The 18,165-nt window shown below is 40.8% G+C and overlaps 1 protein-coding gene across 1 annotated transcript in view; it reads right to left on the bottom strand.

Moving 5' to 3' along the window:
- Window positions 1-18,165, bottom strand: part of NYAP2 (neuronal tyrosine-phosphorylated phosphoinositide-3-kinase adaptor 2) — a 132,215-nt gene that overhangs the window by 87,425 nt on the left and 26,625 nt on the right. The window lies entirely within an intron of this gene.

The raw sequence follows: 18,165 nt of genomic DNA, 5'->3' as shown, positions 1-18,165 counted from the left end.
ATCCCTAGTAGAGTACATTCAGTGGGAATAGTCCAATGCTTTCTAATAAAGCAATGCAAAATCTGTTTTGCTGTAACAGTGCCCCGGTTCCAGGTGGGATGGAGCTAATTTCTTCTCAGTAGCTACGGCAAAGCTGTGTTTTGGATTTGGAATTAGAATGGTGTTAATAATACAGTGATGTTTTGGTTATTTGCTAAGTTGTGTTTAACCTAATTCAAGGACTTTTTTCTTATCTCATGCTCTGCCAGTGAGGAGGTACACAAAAAGCAAACAAAAATGAACAAAACCCCAAAAACAAATTTAGCATAGCTTAAACTAAGAAGCAGCTCTTGGGACTGAACTTTGTAATATTTTCCCAGCAGCCCTGACATGTTACAGGTGTCATTTGTGGGGGACTAAAAACACAGAGGTGAGCTGGTAGCAGCAGCACCTTTCACCTCATCATGACAGGTGAGGAGAAGCTATACAAGAAGAGACTCTCAGTGCCCATCCTCAGCCTGTTTCCAGTCCACTTGAATATCTTTGAGAAAGGGCTAAACAACAGAAACTCCTTGGCTGGAAATGAAGAGCAGAGCAATCAAAAGTCATACCCTGAGATGTGACAGTCAGAGTCCTCTCTTTCTCAAATAGCACTTGTCAGAGATTAACCATGTGGCCTTTTAAAAGGCAGCACATTCCCTGCAGAAGTCACTGTCCATGCTGGATATGGCTTCCAGACAGCACAGAGGCCTTGGAATCAAAGCCTGGTTGGAGATTGTAGGTCTGTCTTGGAATTACCATTAGCTACTTAAAAGATATGTAGGCTAAAGCACAGTCCAAACACACTGGAGGGACTCTGATACAAGCCAATGACAGACACAGGTTTTAGGGGAAGTGGCTGTCCAGTTTGGCACTGGGAATACATCACTACAACATGACCTACACAAGTTGTGGGTGTCCCTTTGGATAACCCTGTATGGAAACACATGGTGCCAGTGGTAAAACATCAGCTGGCAGGATAAACTGTAAAAGACATAGAATTAAATCAGGCATTTGCAGGGCTCAGGTCCAAAGATACTAATCCTTTCATCAGGATTCAAACTGGCAATATTCCATGTAGGAAGACATTTGTTCTCTCTCTGGACTGGATATAAAATTTTTCCGTTCTAGAGAGCAAACCTTCTTCTATTCTTCTCCCAACTCCACTTCTGAGGAAAGGCATAAAGCCTTGTTTGCCTTCTGTGTGTCTTAGAGAGTGACCACGAGTGCAGTGACAAGGCAATGACACTATTTGGGGAGGTGTAATGCTCAGATATGACTTTGCGTTGTGTTTCACAAAGCCCAGCAATGGTACAGGAGCGTGCAACATGTTTGACCCACACTAGGATCAAATATCCTCACTCACTGTGTTCTGATACAGGCCCACCTTAGTACATGACTTGATCAGAACCTTAAGTTCACAAACAAATCCAAAGTTTGTATTTTGATCTGCTGACATGGGTCTCTGTGACCGTGTTCACAGGGGTCTTAGGATGAGGGAAGAGATGAGGATCTGACTCCATGTGTCAGAAGGCTTGAGTTATTATTTTACGTTATATATTACATTAAAACTATACTAAAAGAATAGAAGAAAAGATTTAATCAGAAGGCTAGCTAAGAATAGAAAAAGAAAGAATGATAACAAAGGCTTGTGGCTCAGACTCTTTGTCTGAGCCAGTTCACTGTGATTGGCCCTAAATTAGAAACATCTAACATGGGCCGATCAAAGATCCACCTGTTGCACTCTACAGCAGCAGATAACCATTGTTAAAATGTTGCTCCTGAGGCCTGTCAGTTTCTCAGGAGGAAAAATCCTAAGGAAAGGATTTTCCATAAAAGATGTCTGTGACAGGTCTCAATGCTGGCACAACAATGGTATTCAAAATTTCTTTGTTTGGAAATAATTCCAGCATTCTAGATACCACATCATGAAACTGCTGACTTTTTTGTAGCGACGGCCATTCCCTCACAAAACTCAACTGCAACAAGCAGTTCTCCAAAACTAAAATTGCCATTCTGATAGAGAAAGATGATCTGAAAATTTAAGCCAGACAGTAAGTAAAACCAGTTTGAACTACTTCAGAATATTCAGTCTGTGATCATTCCCTTGAGTCTGTTTTGCCATTTTGTTTATTCTTAGGCTGAGCCTGAGAACTTATATCCGTGCTTAGACCAAATTGTGTCTTGCTAGATTGGGCAACCACATATAGGAAATATCACCATATGTATAAACAATAAAGATGTCTTATAAATTTCTCTGCTCAGTTCCTATGCACTAGGATATTTACAAGGTGGGCAGAGCCAAATAAGTCATCATTTTCTGTGGTAGCAATAAAAGCATGATCATTACCTTGAAGGTTCTATTTCACTGTAATACCATGGGACAGGAGTGGGATACTACCACTGAAAATAAACAGGTTTATTATTTATGGAAGTGCTGCATTGATCCAAACACAAATCACAGTTCAGGTTTACCCTGCTACAGAAAGCCCAAGGAAGTATTAAATGAAAGGTTAAAATAATGCCTGTGTTATCTCTCAGGCAATTTAATTAATTATTGCAAAGAAATTTCTCCAATTCTGTGTTGGCCATCATATATGGTAAGTGAAAAACCTCAGCCTGTGGATTTCTATATGTTTAAGCAGAGCATTTTCAAGGTCAAGTTTTTTCTACTAGTATGTGTTAATGCATCTTATAATGTGTGAAATACAGTTCAGGCAACTCAGTCTGAAAATCAAATCACTTTTGCTATACATACTCCCCAGGCCAAGATGGTAAGTTTTTGGATAATAACTATGCTTTAAAAATAGATTTCTATAATTTAAAAATAAAACCAAGGCTTGATAAACTGTGTTTTACCAAAAGGAGAAAACTACTTGTTTTCTAAGGAGAAAACTACTTGTGAAAGCATGATGTAAAGTATTACTTAGCAGAAACCATCAAACAACTGTCTATTTCCCCGATGTTATATAAAGCACTTTTGTGCACAATACATAAAATGGCATATTTAGCATTAACATCATTATTGGAACTTATGGTCCTAGGATAGTGTAATAAGCATCAAAATCCACAGCCTTAAATAACTTTTTATCCATTAATTTCAGCTCAAAAAAGTGTCATGGAATCATGATAAAACATGTTTACTCTTTTTTCAAAGTCAAGTAATCCCTGTCTTTTCAGTTTTTTCTTGTGTTGCTCCTAGATGGAGTTACCCTGTCAAAGTGTCATAATATTTTTTGAAAGTATTTGAAAATAATTTCTAGATATGTTCTTTTAGGATAGATTACAGCACAATAAGCCATTCCATTGCCTTTGTAAAATTATAGCAAACTGTTGTAAAGCCTAGCATATCAATGAGGCCTGATTGCACACTGCAGCAATTAGCAAAGGGATACATCTCATTTAGCCATCTCCAACAGGAAGGTGAGGAGGATGGGTGAAATAACTCACTCAAGCCTCCAAACATAACCCACAAACTCTCACCTTGTTTTTGGACAATCGAGACCCTTTCCTGCCAGTCTGCACCATACAAGCCCCAGAAGAAATAAATGGCCAGGGGGAAATGTCAGTGAGACAAGCCAAATAGAGCACAGATCTTCACAGAATAACAAAAGCACTTGTTCCATATGAGCAATTCTATTTTGCTAGTTTAAGTGGCCTGAAGGAAGGGGAGCTGGTCAGGGAGTGGAGTTCAGTGCAGCCTGGGAAAGGCAGGGAAAGTGATGAAACTAAAGGGCCTGCAAAACTGGTGCAGTAGTGCATGAGGCTGTCTCTGGGAAGGGAAAGGCTGATAGCATCCTTACCCTCTTTACTCAGGTGTAGAAATGTCCCCCTAGAATGGGAATTTTGCTTTATGACTGAAGGAAACCCCTCTGGATCTGTGAACTGCCAACTGCCACCAGCTTTCTGGGGTGCAGCAATACAGCTCTGAGCCTTGCCTCCTGCCCAGTCTGAGGTCCTTGGGCAATCAAGCCCCACAGGTGAGGTGATGACCTACTTGAGGAGTTGGATCTTCTCATGAAATAGGAGCTTCCTGTCAGGAATTTCCTAGTTTTGTCTCCCCAAACCAACCTGCAGTGAAATTATGCGCCTAATTTCTGATTTTTTAAACACTTTAACTCCCTTGTCCTTCATAAAATATCTCTGACCAATGTATAACCTTGGGTAATTAGGTAGATTTCTAGATGACAAATGCCCAAGATTTATCTTCAATCTCAAGGAAAAGAATAGTGACAGAGCTTTTTAAAGATTTTCAGGTAATTCATAGAGACGTTACATCCCTCATTACAGTCATCTTAAATGCAGCAGAACTGACTGACTTGGAGTTCCTGGAATGAGATACAACCTAAAGCATGCTGAACAGCCCTTTCCTAAGCATCTCCCATTTCCTACTCAGCCTCCTCAGACAAGTGATAAATGCAATCTCTCCATTTATTGGGTCATATTTCATCAAACACAAATGTGTGTGTCACTGTACATCTGTGAGTGCCCTGCATGGCCTCTCCAGACTGTGCTAATGGGGCTGCAGCACAACAGAACTTGCTCAAGCCTCTCTGTTAAGCACAACTCAGGGCAGCAAGGCATGCTGACACAGGGAAACAGTTTAATCTGGCATTTAATTCAGGGTCTATGCAGAAAGATAAATGATCCACTTCTTCAGAAGACCTCTCTAATTTAATTCTCAGCTAAACAGGAGAGCAGTTTCTATTCTTTTCTGATCTCAGAGATCCTGGCGTGAGCAAATCCCTGAATCAATATCAGCGGTAACTCACCCCAGTCTGGTATCAGTTCAGACCTGGTTCAGGGCTAAACATTAGAAAATACTCCCAGACAGCAAGATTCCAGCTGGGATGGTCATACCAGACATCCAATACATTGTGTTGCTAAATCAAGCAAGCTAAAGTCACTTTTATTTCTATACTGCTGCAATTACTCTTAAAGGTCCTGACACCCATCCTACAGGCCATGAAAAAGCAAGAACCCAGAGCTAGTCAAGAACACAGCAAATCACCTACTGAGAGCCTCTGAATTCTAAATCAAAAATCTCAAAATTAAAAGTAAATAGCTTATGAACTATTTAGCAGCTCAAAGATTAGCCACAGAATTATCCAAACAGTTATAACAAATTTATAAATCTATGAATAAAATCATAAGCCCCCCTTAAGCAATTTATAAAGCAGAAAAACAACATGTCAATTATTTGCTGCAAAAACTGTTTTCTACTTTAGCTTCTACTTAAGTAGCTGCAAAAATAAATAGCTTAACAGCCTCCAACCATGTTAGTTTGGCACAACAGCATTTAAATTTAACTCTTAACAAAAAGAATTTATGATTTAGATTCACTTTCATTTCAGAAAAACAAAAGAATATACTTTTTTCCCTGTCTTTACATTTATAAAGTAGAGGGCATGGACCTTACAGAGAACAGCCTACAGCATGCAGATCTGGACTGAGGAATTTGCAGAAATGGCCCAGTAGTCCCAGGCTGATCACTGGGAATCAGTGAGAGTCAGCTCAGGATTCAAAAACTACTGCCTATCAAGGATGAGATGTTCATTGGATGTGACCTATCTCAAAGTTCAGCAAGGTTCAGATACAAATCCAAACTTTGTCTCAATTGTGAAAACAGAGTAAAATACTAAACCCAAACTCATTTCACATCTGGTTAAATGTAAGTTTTGGGCCCGCCCATCAAAAGAAACCTCTTGGGACAGAAGTACAAAGCAGAGGCAATAATGCAGGACTGGGTGTTCTGATGAACAGAAAAATTGTGAAAATAGATAGGAAGCAATGAGGAATTACATCAAGAAGTAGCTGAGCTTCACTTAAGAAAAAACAGCTGATTTCAAAGAGAAAAATAACAGCAAAATGAGCTATGTGGGCAAACCTGAGAGAAGCTTGATAACTTTCAACACTTGTAACATGGTATTCCTATTGGACAGATCAGCTCTACTACTTTTGCCTTACAAACTGAACAATTCCAGCTATAAAAATGAATCAGTTTATTATACATGCATATTTGTATGTAAAATAGGTAAGAATATGTAGTTATTTTTCAGAATATGGTCAGATCTATGGTTCTGGAATTGAATAGCTGATAATATTTCTATGCTTTAGATATGCAGCAGAAAACATGTGGACTGATTTTACTTAATCAAACAATTTAAAGTTTGAACTGCTTTCTCATTTAGCTAACAGCATATAATAACCATTAGAACGTGCCATAAAGTTATCCTCTTATTTGCATGAATACCATACTAGAGGAAATGAAAGCATTCCAGATTTACACAGCCATTGAGAGGAAGATCAAGTCCACAGTGTATAAACATTAAAAAGACCCTAATTAGAATCAAGTTTTTTTGACAATTTTATTTCCAGCTAATTAGCACTGATGTTTTAGTACTAGGACCTGACTGCACTGTGTTCTGCAATAACGATGATTCATACCTACATTCAAATAAATAATTCAGCAAAGAAAGATGCATAGAAGTGCTTTTGTTTATAGTGCTGTCAAAATGAAATACTTGGGGAAAAAAAATAAATGTTAATTGTCATCCACTTTGAACAGGTTGAGACTAGACTAAGTGCTATTTACAGGGAATCAGCTGCCCTGCAGACTGGGAATAATTAGACACCAGAGCAGGTTCCTTGCAACCTGACATGTAAAAGCCAATTTCTACTGTGTCCACACACTCCCACACTTGCAAGCACTCTGTGTACAGCTGGGAGACTGCAGCTACAACTGTGGCATAATGTGACATATTTGGGTGGCAGCCTAGCCCAAAACTCTCTTACAGGGAGAGGAGGTTCTGCTGGCAGTATGGGGGAGAGCCCTGCCCCATATCCTGTGGGAGAACAGGGTGATGCACTTGCACAATCCAGCACCCAAAACCAGAGTCAAGTGCCAGGGCTGTGCTCCACCCTGGGGCTTCTGCCATGCTCCCATGCAGGGAATTTTGCTGCCAGAATACCCCACACCTGCTGTAAGACTGCAAAGATACATGGAATTTTCAGGTAGAAACACAACAAAATAGGATCACTGTGTTTGGAAATGGATATTTTCACATCCAAAATCTTCTGTACACATGCAAAACTGTAAAGGTTACACATACAAGCCTTAATATTCAATGTAGAATCTGTAGGTGAAGCAGCCTGGAAGTACATTAACCACAGAGAGAGACACTTCACAGCTAAACCTCAGAAATACATTGACAGTAGGAGGCAGGGAATCCTAAATCACACTCGTGCACAAAAGAGTTACTACATCTAAGGTCATTTTAAGAAAGAAACGATCTCTAGGCATGGCTGGTATCAGAAATGGCACAGAGAAAAAAAATAAAACATCAGAATAGTGTAAGATTGCTATGAAGGAGGGGACAGGCTATTCAAAATATGGAAGACCTTCCTTCATCTCTTTGCTTCACCACACACACTGCCTAAGATTGACTTAATCCTTCATATCATCCTTTACAAAAGCATTCATCCTTTGGCTCCTGTCCTTCCACAGCAGGTGCCCAGGCTATTCAAATGTGTAGTTCTGGACATTCAAGCCATGGGACTAAAATGGGATGGGTCATGGAGGGGCTGCCCCCTTTTGCAGCTACAGTGTTGGCATCAGGGGCACTGTGGATCAGAAGTTGCTCCAAGCAGCAGCATTCTGGTACTTATACATCCTCAGGAGAGTGGGGCACTGTGGTTTCCATTGGTCCTGTTTGCTAACAAAACCAGTGTAACAGGTAATCAGCAGCTGCTGCAAAATGGAAGCATATTTTTTACTCCAACTCTCTATCACTGTGTATAAACCATCTCAATGAGTACACACAATTGTAATGTCTTGTTTTGCTCCTCTGTAAGTTGCAGTGCACTGACTTCAGCTAGAGTAACAATCCAACATGTGAATACCTTGGAGGTTTCTCTTCCCTTCTCCCAGCCCTGCTTTGTGCCAGATTCCCAGCAGATGTAGGCTAGAGAACTTCACAGGACTAAAAGAATGATGCTGATGCTTATGGCAGCTAAGGATTACTGCTCTGTTAAGTATGAGGAGGAGAAAAAGGAAAATTTATTAGTGCAGTTACTTTAAAAGGCCAATTACAATTTTATTAGAGGAAAAGCTTCAGCAGTTTTAGTTATTTACAATTTAACAACCATGCTATGAATTTAATGGATATAAACTCCCCCCCCCCCCCAAAATAATTAACACTATAAACAATAAAAATGAATTGAGTATGGATCAAGACAGTTTGGAGTAGACTTGGTGGTATTTTCCATTTAGTGAAGCCTTTATTATTACCACTTTAATGACCTGAGCTTACATATTCTGCTTCCTTTTACCATATGTCATTTTTATTCTGGCCCTTTGGATACACATTTGGAAAAAGCACGTCTGATATATACTGGAAAAATAAAGTCATTCAATTAATTAAAGCCTGTGTTTTTACATTGCTATCATTCATGAAGTGGGAAATAAAAAATAGATGCTAAACAAATAGTAAAGAATCAACAGCATTAATTGGACCTTTAATAATGAGTGACAGTAATAACCCCAGAGAATAAATTCTATTTTAACCGTGTTAGATAAAAGCTGATGCAATAAACTTGTGGTTTTGGTTCACTAGTAGAGATTGATGTACCTCACCTGGTATCTCACCTGAGGACAGTAAACTCCCTGCTGAAGTCTCAGACAAGGTACCAGATTTACATGCAGTGGCTGATTCTGTTGGATTAAAGCATTTCAGTTCCTTCCTTATTCCCAGAGAGCTGACATGAGTAGCCAGAGTCTGATTTCACACCAGTTTAACACATCAGTAACATTTCAGTAGTATAATTCAATCACAAACTATGCCTTCACTTACACAGATAGCCAGCCAAGGTGAAAAATCAGGCCAAAAAGACAATTCCAGAAGCAAGGTTGCTATTGCCTGGAGACAGGCACATACCTCCCACAGATCTGTGCTCCACAGAGAGATTCCTTTCATCCATTCACCCAGAACAAGCAAACCCACAAATAGAAGAAATGAAGCATTCTGCTTCAGGCTTGGATCCACAGCATAGCTGAGCTAAGGTGCATCCCCTCTGCCATGGACCTATCAGCAAGCAGCTCCTACTGCCTCAGGGGAATAGGGAAAGCGGGGCTAAGACAGCTCCACCACACCCTCACCTACCTGCTGCACCAGCAGGACAGGCAGGACCAGGGCACAGCAGGACTGGAGCCAAGACATGAATTGGTTCTGCTCTATCCACCAGCTAAACTACTTCTCCTTCCCCTGACTTATTTCTGTAGCTGTTATCTAAGCTGCTAGCCCAGGCTTGTGTTTTGGTAACTCCATCATGGATTAGGAAGGAAGTGAAGGCATCTCAGCCTTGTGAGATGCAGTTCTCCCCCAAGCAGAGCCCTTCGCCAAGCTTCCCCTGGCAGTGCTGCACAAAGCAGCTTAATCCCTGAAGGGAAGAAGAGCTTCCAATCCCCAGCTCTGAAGCAAAGGCACATTTATTTTGAGCAGGCTCCAAACACTGCAGAGCTCCATCCTTTTTTTGCAAGATCCAGTCAGTCGTTAAAACTGACTGGTCCTGGCTGCTGGATTCTGCTTGCTTGCATTTTACAAAGCAGCCATGGCAGCTCCTCATGTGCTCCTCTGTGCAAATGTTAGCAATTACAGCTCACACAGACATGAAATGTAGGTATGCAGGCTTAATTAGAGCTAAAAAGATTTAAAGACAAATATTTCCCTTAGAGAAAACCCATCTGAAACCATACTTCAGACACTTGCTTGGACAGGTTCTTTGTGCTACAAAGAGTTATCCACACTGCACTGTGCTGGAAATCTTTAAGAAGAATAAAAGAATCAAGAGCTCAGAGCAAGCTTTAATTCCAAATGCATCACTGATGTCTATATTCCTGTGATCCCTTGACAGGTTTCTTTAACCAGCCAGCTGGGATTGCAGCCAGGCCAGAAACATTTAGTTCCAGACCGAAGGAAAAGCTCTTTGCATGTTCAGCCCCCTGCTGTAGATCAGCAGCACTAATAGTTATGGCTATGTTATATATAACAATGAATTAGAGCTGAAACATTAACGAGCTTTTAGCAGATGCATTCATTAGACCCTGCTGCAGTGAGTCTGAACCCAAGCAAAATGCTGAGCTGCCTGCTGCAGTTCTGTACAGTCTGCCGTCATTTCAATAATAGGAGAGATATTTTTGAACACCTTTGATCAGGCTTTTTTTTTACTTTTTGCAGAAATAGCTGAAAATAAGGAGCGTCTAGGTGCCATGTCATCCTTTCCCCTCACCTACAACTTGCACTGACTGATTCCAGAGAAGAAATTCCTTGGCTGACGACAGAAATCCTGTCACTTCATCAAAGCTGGTGGCACAATCTGAGTTTACACACTCGAAAATTTAACTCAGTAAGGATTCACCTACCATAGCAAAATGTGGTCCTGGATAGCAATTTGCTTCCTCTAGCTAAATTAAAAATCCAAAATCAAATTTGTTTAAAACATAAAAGCAGAAAATTTATTTTCTTGAACAGACCCCATGTGGAAACTTCAGAAATCTGAATTTTCATAAGTAGATTAACTTTGGCATCTCCCACCATGAAACAAGAATATTTAAATCTAAAAATAGTATACTAAAGCTGTTTTAAGTTGGATAATTCAGCCAGAGGTGGCTTTCATTTCATCTAGCTCTACCTAATTTGCTACAGCTAAAACCTATTTGAGACATGCTGAGCGAAACAGACAAGCAAAGCATTCCCTTGTCACAGCTCAAAACTCCACTTTAAATCTTGCAAGTCACTGCACGCATCCTGTCCTATATTTAAAAGGTCACATTTGACCAAGCTATAATTAATCATACATCCTCACAATTTAATCAATTGGTAGATAGATTATACTGTTAGCTTTCTGTAGCAGCTTGAAAAATCTTTTTGCCTTAGTTCAGCTTCTTTCCAACAAAGCAAGTCAGTTTACAGCAGAAATGTAAAAAGCTAATGCTCATCTGTTGGAGGAGACAAACGCAGGAGATGCCTCTTCCTTTTGTTTTCCTACTTAGAGATCAAGGAGAATGTACATCGGTATGGGGAGCCTGGTGTTTAATTATACAATAGCTATGGAGAGATAACAATCTCTTTGAAGTGCTTTAACTTCTGTGCCACTTTCTCAAATGCAAAAGGAAGGAAGATACTTATCACTTTGAATGATGCCAGCTTGGATGTGGGGGAGGAGACAAGGAGGAAGAAAGTCACACTAAGGAAAATATATATTCAAATTGATTAATAAATGTAAACACATCATTAGATTAAATAACAGGTTAGTTTCCTGACAGGTAGGTTGTCAGAAGGAGAGAAAAGAAAGAGAAGGAAGATCACAAAACCCAAACAGGTGCTAAAATAGTGGAGCTATTTGGAGCTTGATTCTGTTTCTATTTGTGTGGGTGAGAATCTTTCCATCAACTGGATGCAGCAGGAGTGAGCCATGGGTTGTTTTCTGCAGTTCTTTGGGTCAGTATCAATTAACCATTTCCTACTTTATTCAGCTTATACACAATTAAAATCTAGATTTAAACCACAAGGCAATTCATCTCTATCCAGGATTAGGTCTGAAGTCCTTTTTTGAGGGATTTCTTGTTTCAAGGAGGATATTCTGGTCAGGAATAGGCAAGGATACCTTTGCACTACCTGCAGAAATATTCTATTTTCAGCTACCAAAAGAGTAGGAGTAATCAAGAGGGAAAATTCTCTAAGTGCCTTGAACTGATCAAATCTGGCAAAATAAAAAGGGATAGATTTTAGATTAATAATTTTAGATTTTAGATTATTGAACAGGGAAGGCACACTACAATGAAAGTTTCTCCTTCCACTACCATCCTTTATAAATGGGTACTCTTAGTAGGTAGACTATAAAATCTAAAACAAAGCTTTAGCAAAGAGAAAATCTATACCAAGAAAACAAAGATGAAATAAAATTATTTCCATTCTCTGTTATTTACTGAGGGATCAGAAGTGTTCAGCTGTGAATTTCTCTGTTCAACAACTCAATTTTTTAGACATAAGGACAGCAGAATTTAATAAAAAAAGACAGACTGATAACCTAGGCAATGAAAGTGTTGCCAATTAAATTACACAGTTGATTAGTACCCATTAAAGCAGAGGGAGAGGGGAAGTATGGTAATTTAAGCATAGTGTGTGAGAAGACCTATAAACTGGTTCCCTTTTTGAGGGCTCCAGATCTGATCACATAATCTCCTGCTATTTCTTAGAGAATTTTGGCCCTCTCCATGACACATATATTTATTTAATCTTACGTACCAGATGTATGATATACAGGTAAGCCCATACATATTTTAAAATTAACTGTTGCTTAATCTAAAATAAGTTTTTTTATTAAATAATATATAATTTCCATATGGCATGTGACACACATGGTTTGATTATCATAACAATAACTTCCACTTCTCTCTGTGTACTTGCAAATACTCCCTAGAGACCAATAAAAGGACATATGGCTTAATGGCATCTCTTCAACTGTAATCATTATTACTGGTACATATTAAAGTATTAAAAGTGAACTGAGGGCTTGTCAAAGATCAGCTGTTCAATACAGACATTTGCGTTTCCTTTCAGACAAAAAGCCTTTCAGTTGGGCTCATGTTACAGTTTGGGTTAAAAACAACTCTTTTATTTGGAGGCACAACAGAAATTTCTTCTCTAAACATACACAGACAAGTGTGCTCAGTTCCAAAAGCAAACCTTCCAAGGTAGGAACAATCTCATCCCATTCCAGCAGAACAACTGGTAACCTGCTATTTGGAAAACACAGCTTTATTTCTGTGGCTGAGAGACAGGCAAAGCATGTAACAGGCAGTGAAAATTGAATCCAGAATTAGAGCTTCAGTTCAATTTTTCCAAATTCTTGAGAGCTGTCTGGATCCAGAGAGTTATGACTGTAGGCCAAACATTAAGGTTCAGTGCCTAAACTCACATATGGAATATGCTTTTAATTTAGAAACTGGGCCAACATCCAATGATGGCAGCAAGGACACTCAGTTCTACTCTTCTTCCCAGGGAAGAGCCAGTGGGTGTAAATGAGGGAACTGTTTGTACTACAACAATTGCTGTCTGATGCAATGATGGTAAGAGGTCACCAGCTTGTGTCTGATACCAAGTAGGGATTTTCATACCAAAATTACAGCTTTACTTGATATCTGAGTCTCCAGCTCTCATCCTAGCAGGTCAGAGGCATCCAGACCCGCTGAACAAATCATCCAGACTCTCCTCCCAACACCAAAAATCCACCCAGAAACAGACCCTGCCTGAGGATTGCAGCTTGAACATTACATATCTCATGTGTGATCTTCAACTTAATTCTAGCAACCAAATAAAAGCTCAAACAGTCCGTTCCTCATATTTTCTCTGCAGCTGCACTCAATACCCAGGCCTTCAGAAATGGCATTCAAGTGTGAAGTACAAGGTTGGTTTAATCTTCCTCAGAGCTTCTGGATGGTGCAGTTGTACAAATATCAGACAACATTATTATTTATTGTTTTCCAAACAGGAATAATTAGGATGTGTGTGAGTGTTTTTCTCATCAAGATGCACATTAGTAATTCTGGGACTCCACCACATTTACCTTTGTGCATACACAAAACAGTGGAGTTGGCTTATCACTCCAGATGTCTGGTGCAAAAGACATCTGATCCCAACAATAACTAAAGACCTGGGACATTAAACACGCAGTTTTAAACCATATTCTACTGCCCCTCCAAACAAACCAGCTCAGTATCACTTTGAATCACACTAGAATTAACAAACTGTCAACCCAAGCTACTGACAAAAAGGCCTTTTTCATCAAAATTTACATCTCCACAGCTGCTTAAGGAGTACCTTATTAACTCTTTTCATAGCTCATCTCTCTGTCTCTAATGAAAACTGAAAACTTGGTTCCTGTTGTTTCCCTACAGGTAATGAAATTATATGGCTTCTGAACTTTAGCCTGAGAATCTGCAATTAAGGAATGCTACCTTCATTCTATACATAGAGATTTTTCCATTATTAAAAATTGAAAATCAGTCTGAGACTCCTAACAGGATCAGCAACCTCTGACCCAGCAGCTTTCAGCTTAAGGTGATGAAGAATAGAAGCAAGCAGCCTCATCAGGAGGTGCAGAGGATACGCCCCACTGCTCCCAAGGAGGCTGAGGGAAGGTCTGCAGGCAGGACACTCCAGTGCTGCTGCCCCAGCATCCCTCACCCACCTCCATGGCCCCATCATGGCACAGCCACAATGAGACACGGTCACTCCTGCTAGGAGCTCATAGTCTGGAGATAAGAAGCAGACAAAGCAAGGGGGGAAGCAAAGGAAAACAGGTTTAGTGACTTTGTTCAGGTTTCATTTTCTAACAGCAGAGAGAAAAGAAAATTCTTCTCTCCAAAGCCCTACTTTGCTAACTTTTTGTCCTCCAAAGTGCTGCTTATGGCAGGGGAGTTCAAATGAGTCTCTCCATCCTTCTTCCTCTGGACAACAGGATATCCCCCTTTAAGCTCTTGTCTGAATTATGAGGAGCTGAGAATTTATTTACATCAGTTCAAGTCCTCTTGCTGGAGACTTTTGAAACATATAATTTTCAGATCTTTTTTACTGCTTGCATCTCCTACTCCTCACCCTTTCTCCCTTCCTCAATATCCACCTCTCCTGCAAATCAGAAGACTTGCAATTTTCACAAAAAGGAAAGCAGCAAAGAAGCACATGCAAAAATTCTGTTGCAGGGAGAAAATAAAAAAGCAAGCAAACAAAAACCACAAACAGGAGGAAGAAAAGACAGAGTTACGAAGAAAAACATTTTCCAAGAAAACCCTTGCAGAACCAGACAACACTTGGTGTTTGGACTTTCAGTTTTAAGCCCAACTGAACCACCTCTCTGTGGCCTTCTGCTTGAAGATGTAAACAGCTCCGGCCACAACAATGCTTTTGTGTAAAAATCAGCACTGGCAAAGCATATCAAATATTTTTTGTCTCACACAGGAAAGGATTCCATTTGCTTTGGGAACAATTCAATGTTATCTACTACCATCCAACTTAAAAGTTTTGTATAGTATGAAAATAAAACCAAACACCACGCTCACACACAAAGAATAACAAGCACAAAACAACTCACGGGTACTCTATAGGCTGAAATTAGTTTGCACAAATTATTCAGTGAGCCCTTATGAATAATGAATGCATTGTGGAAGCCACGACTAGCTTATGAATTATTTATTAACTGAAATATGGGCTGAATTTGTCAGATAACCTTATTTTCCACAAATCATTCAACCATCTCCTACATTAAATGGTACCAACTGGTCTCCAAACAGCCCTACCTGCAAAATATAATCTTTGTTTTCTGTGGCAGGAGAGGAGCTTTTAAAATCAAATTTCTGGAGACCTTCCATAATATTGTCTGTCAAAGCTTTGCTCAAAAAACAAGTAATTATCCAGAACCAATATTAATGCCATCCTATATTTTAATTACCAAAGGCTATAATGTGACAGCTTGGCACCTATCCTATCAATCCCAAGTCTGAAAAGAGAATATGGGTGGAAATTACCTACCACATAATACTTTAGGAATAGTCCTGCCAATCACAGTGCCTTTAAAAGGAGTCATTATTTTTGAGTTGTCTGGGAGAGAGAATAACTAAAACACCCCAGTAAGTGAATGAACATGACCAGAAATTTAAAATATTTAATTTTGAAATGTTTAAAAATGCTTGGGAAATTAATTCAAACTTGACATTTTATAATATAGCCTCTTTTTGTGAAGATGTTGCTCTATAGCCTATTTAACCAAGGACTCTGAAAGTAATTTATCAGTATATGTAAAAATCTTCCACATGGGAGGTACTATTGGTACATGGAAATCGTCCTACTGGGTTGGACCTGAAGTCTCTTTGATGGCACCCAAACTTTACAGAATCTTGCAAGAAACCTGCAGCAAGCAGCCAGCTCTCCATCACACTCACAAACATCACAAGAGCAAGCTGCTGCTCTTGACCCAATTCCTGCTGGGTGCCAGAGGCACAGGGAGGCGTTATCACTGCATCCCTCCAGATGCAGGCACCGCGCATCCCTGTTCCTCCCGCAGCACTCACGAGGCACAAGGAAGCTCCTCTCCGTGCCCTCATTTCCCGAGCGTCCCAGAGCCAGATGGAACTTGACCGAGCGTGAAGGAGGGACCATCCCCTCGAACAGCTCGGTGCTGTTACAGGTGACCTCTGCAAGGCCAGTGTGTGACGCAGCCCTGCCTTGCCGAGCGCTCCTCGCCGTGCTGGCGCCGCTCCACCGTCGCACGCGATGGCAGCAGCGCCGGCCGGGGCTGCCCCTCCCCGGCCTGTCACACCTTCCAGGACAGCCGGGGCTGCCCCTCCCCGGCCTGTCACACCTTCCAGGACAGCCGGGGCTGCCCCTCCCCGGCCTGTCACACCTTCCAGGACAGCCGGGGCTGCCCCTCCCCGGCCTGTCACACCTTCCAGGACAGCCGGGGCTGCCCCTCCCCGGCCTGTCACACCTTCCAGGACAGCCACGGAGAGCATCGCAGGCCAGGGATGCTTGTACCCAGCTTGTCACGTCTTCCAAGGGTGGCCACCGCGAGCAGCGCCGGGGATGCTCGTCCCCAGCCTGTCACACCTTCCAGGACAGCCGGGGCTCCTCGTCCCCAGCCTGTCACACCTTCCAGGATAGGCACAGAGTGCAGCTGCCGCCTGCATCAGCCGAAGGAGCAGCTCAGGTGGGATTCCATCCCCCCTGGGCTGGAGCAGCCCCACACGGCAGAACGCCGCTAATGATGGCGGTACCGGGCTGAGGAAGGCGCTGATTGCGCCGTAATTGTTGCTCGCTTAAGCAATTGTAAGGAAGGATTGCTGCAACAGTGCCAAAAATCCTGGGGTGCTCGTGACCTTTTGTTGTGCTTGCTGCGGTCTCTGGCAGCTTCAGCAGCGCGATGGCTCACGGCAAGCCGCAGCTACTCAAGTATTTGTTCGGGGTACAAATGAATAATGAACAGGACATGAATCAGGACCCCCTACATCAGCATTCTTACCCTAAAAATGTCAAAATGCAACAGGCTACTCACAAACAAACATGCAGAGATGAAAAAAATAGCATTTCCCCAGTGGTTTATTGCAAATCCAGTTCAGGAATGAGTTCATCCCAAATGTTTTTCTGGTAAATAAAGGAAGTTGAGCTAGATTTATGTCAGCTTTCACTGCCTCAGGACAAATTGTGAACTTGGGAAAAGTGGGAAAATATACTAATTAAAGATCTATTTATTAATAGATCCAATTGGAAACTATTTCTAGTTTCTCATCTGGACAAATACAATGAAATGAAAGAATGAAGAAAATGTACCATTTTCTGCAGTTGTGGGTGCTTCATTCTCTTTTTCTTTATAGCTACTATGACAATTCAACAAGTATTCTACCATAACTGAGATGTGGTTATTGCCATAGGATGTGTTATCAGCATAGCCAGGAAATGATTCACTTGAGGCAATTAGAACTGACATACAAGCCTTCACTACAATTACAAAACTGGGAGGGTTTATGACCACACAGGCTTTTTTCCTGTGTGGATATAGTGTGACCTGACCACAGAGTCACCACACATTCCCATTAAAAATCAACAAAAAACAAATCAAAAGCATCAGTCTCCAAGAAAGAGGATAAAGACTAAACTGTCTTAACAGTTTCCTCCATGAATAGACATAAAGGCCCTAAAACAATAGCAACACAGATGTTACAAGTGGAAATCCCATTTTATGAAAAACAGTTACAGCCTGTCCCTTGTTGAGAAGACCTTTCTCCTTCTGATGCTTTGAGACACTTCATAAATAAAAAGAAAATAAAATTTTAATAAAAATTCAGAGGCTGAGAACTCTACTTCCAAAATTAATTCCTTTAGGCTGAAAATTAAATATTTAATCATGTATGCAATGAGATTCTAAAACTGCAGTGGGAGAAAACTGGCTAATTTTAGGATTAGGATAAATTTGCTCCTGGATGCTTCACCAGATTATGAGAGACATTTGTTCTAAAAAATGCATCACTGCATCTCCTGTTCCCCTTCTGTGCTCAGGTGAGTGGGCTCAGAGTGCATCCTGTAAAAGCCTTACCCA

The sequence above is a fragment of the Ammospiza caudacuta genome, chromosome 11 (assembly GCF_027887145.1).
Source record: "Ammospiza caudacuta isolate bAmmCau1 chromosome 11, bAmmCau1.pri, whole genome shotgun sequence".
Taxonomy (NCBI): domain Eukaryota; kingdom Metazoa; phylum Chordata; class Aves; order Passeriformes; family Passerellidae; genus Ammospiza; species Ammospiza caudacuta.
Note: the sequence above shows the minus strand (reverse complement) of the source record. Positions and strands in the feature narration are given on the sequence as shown.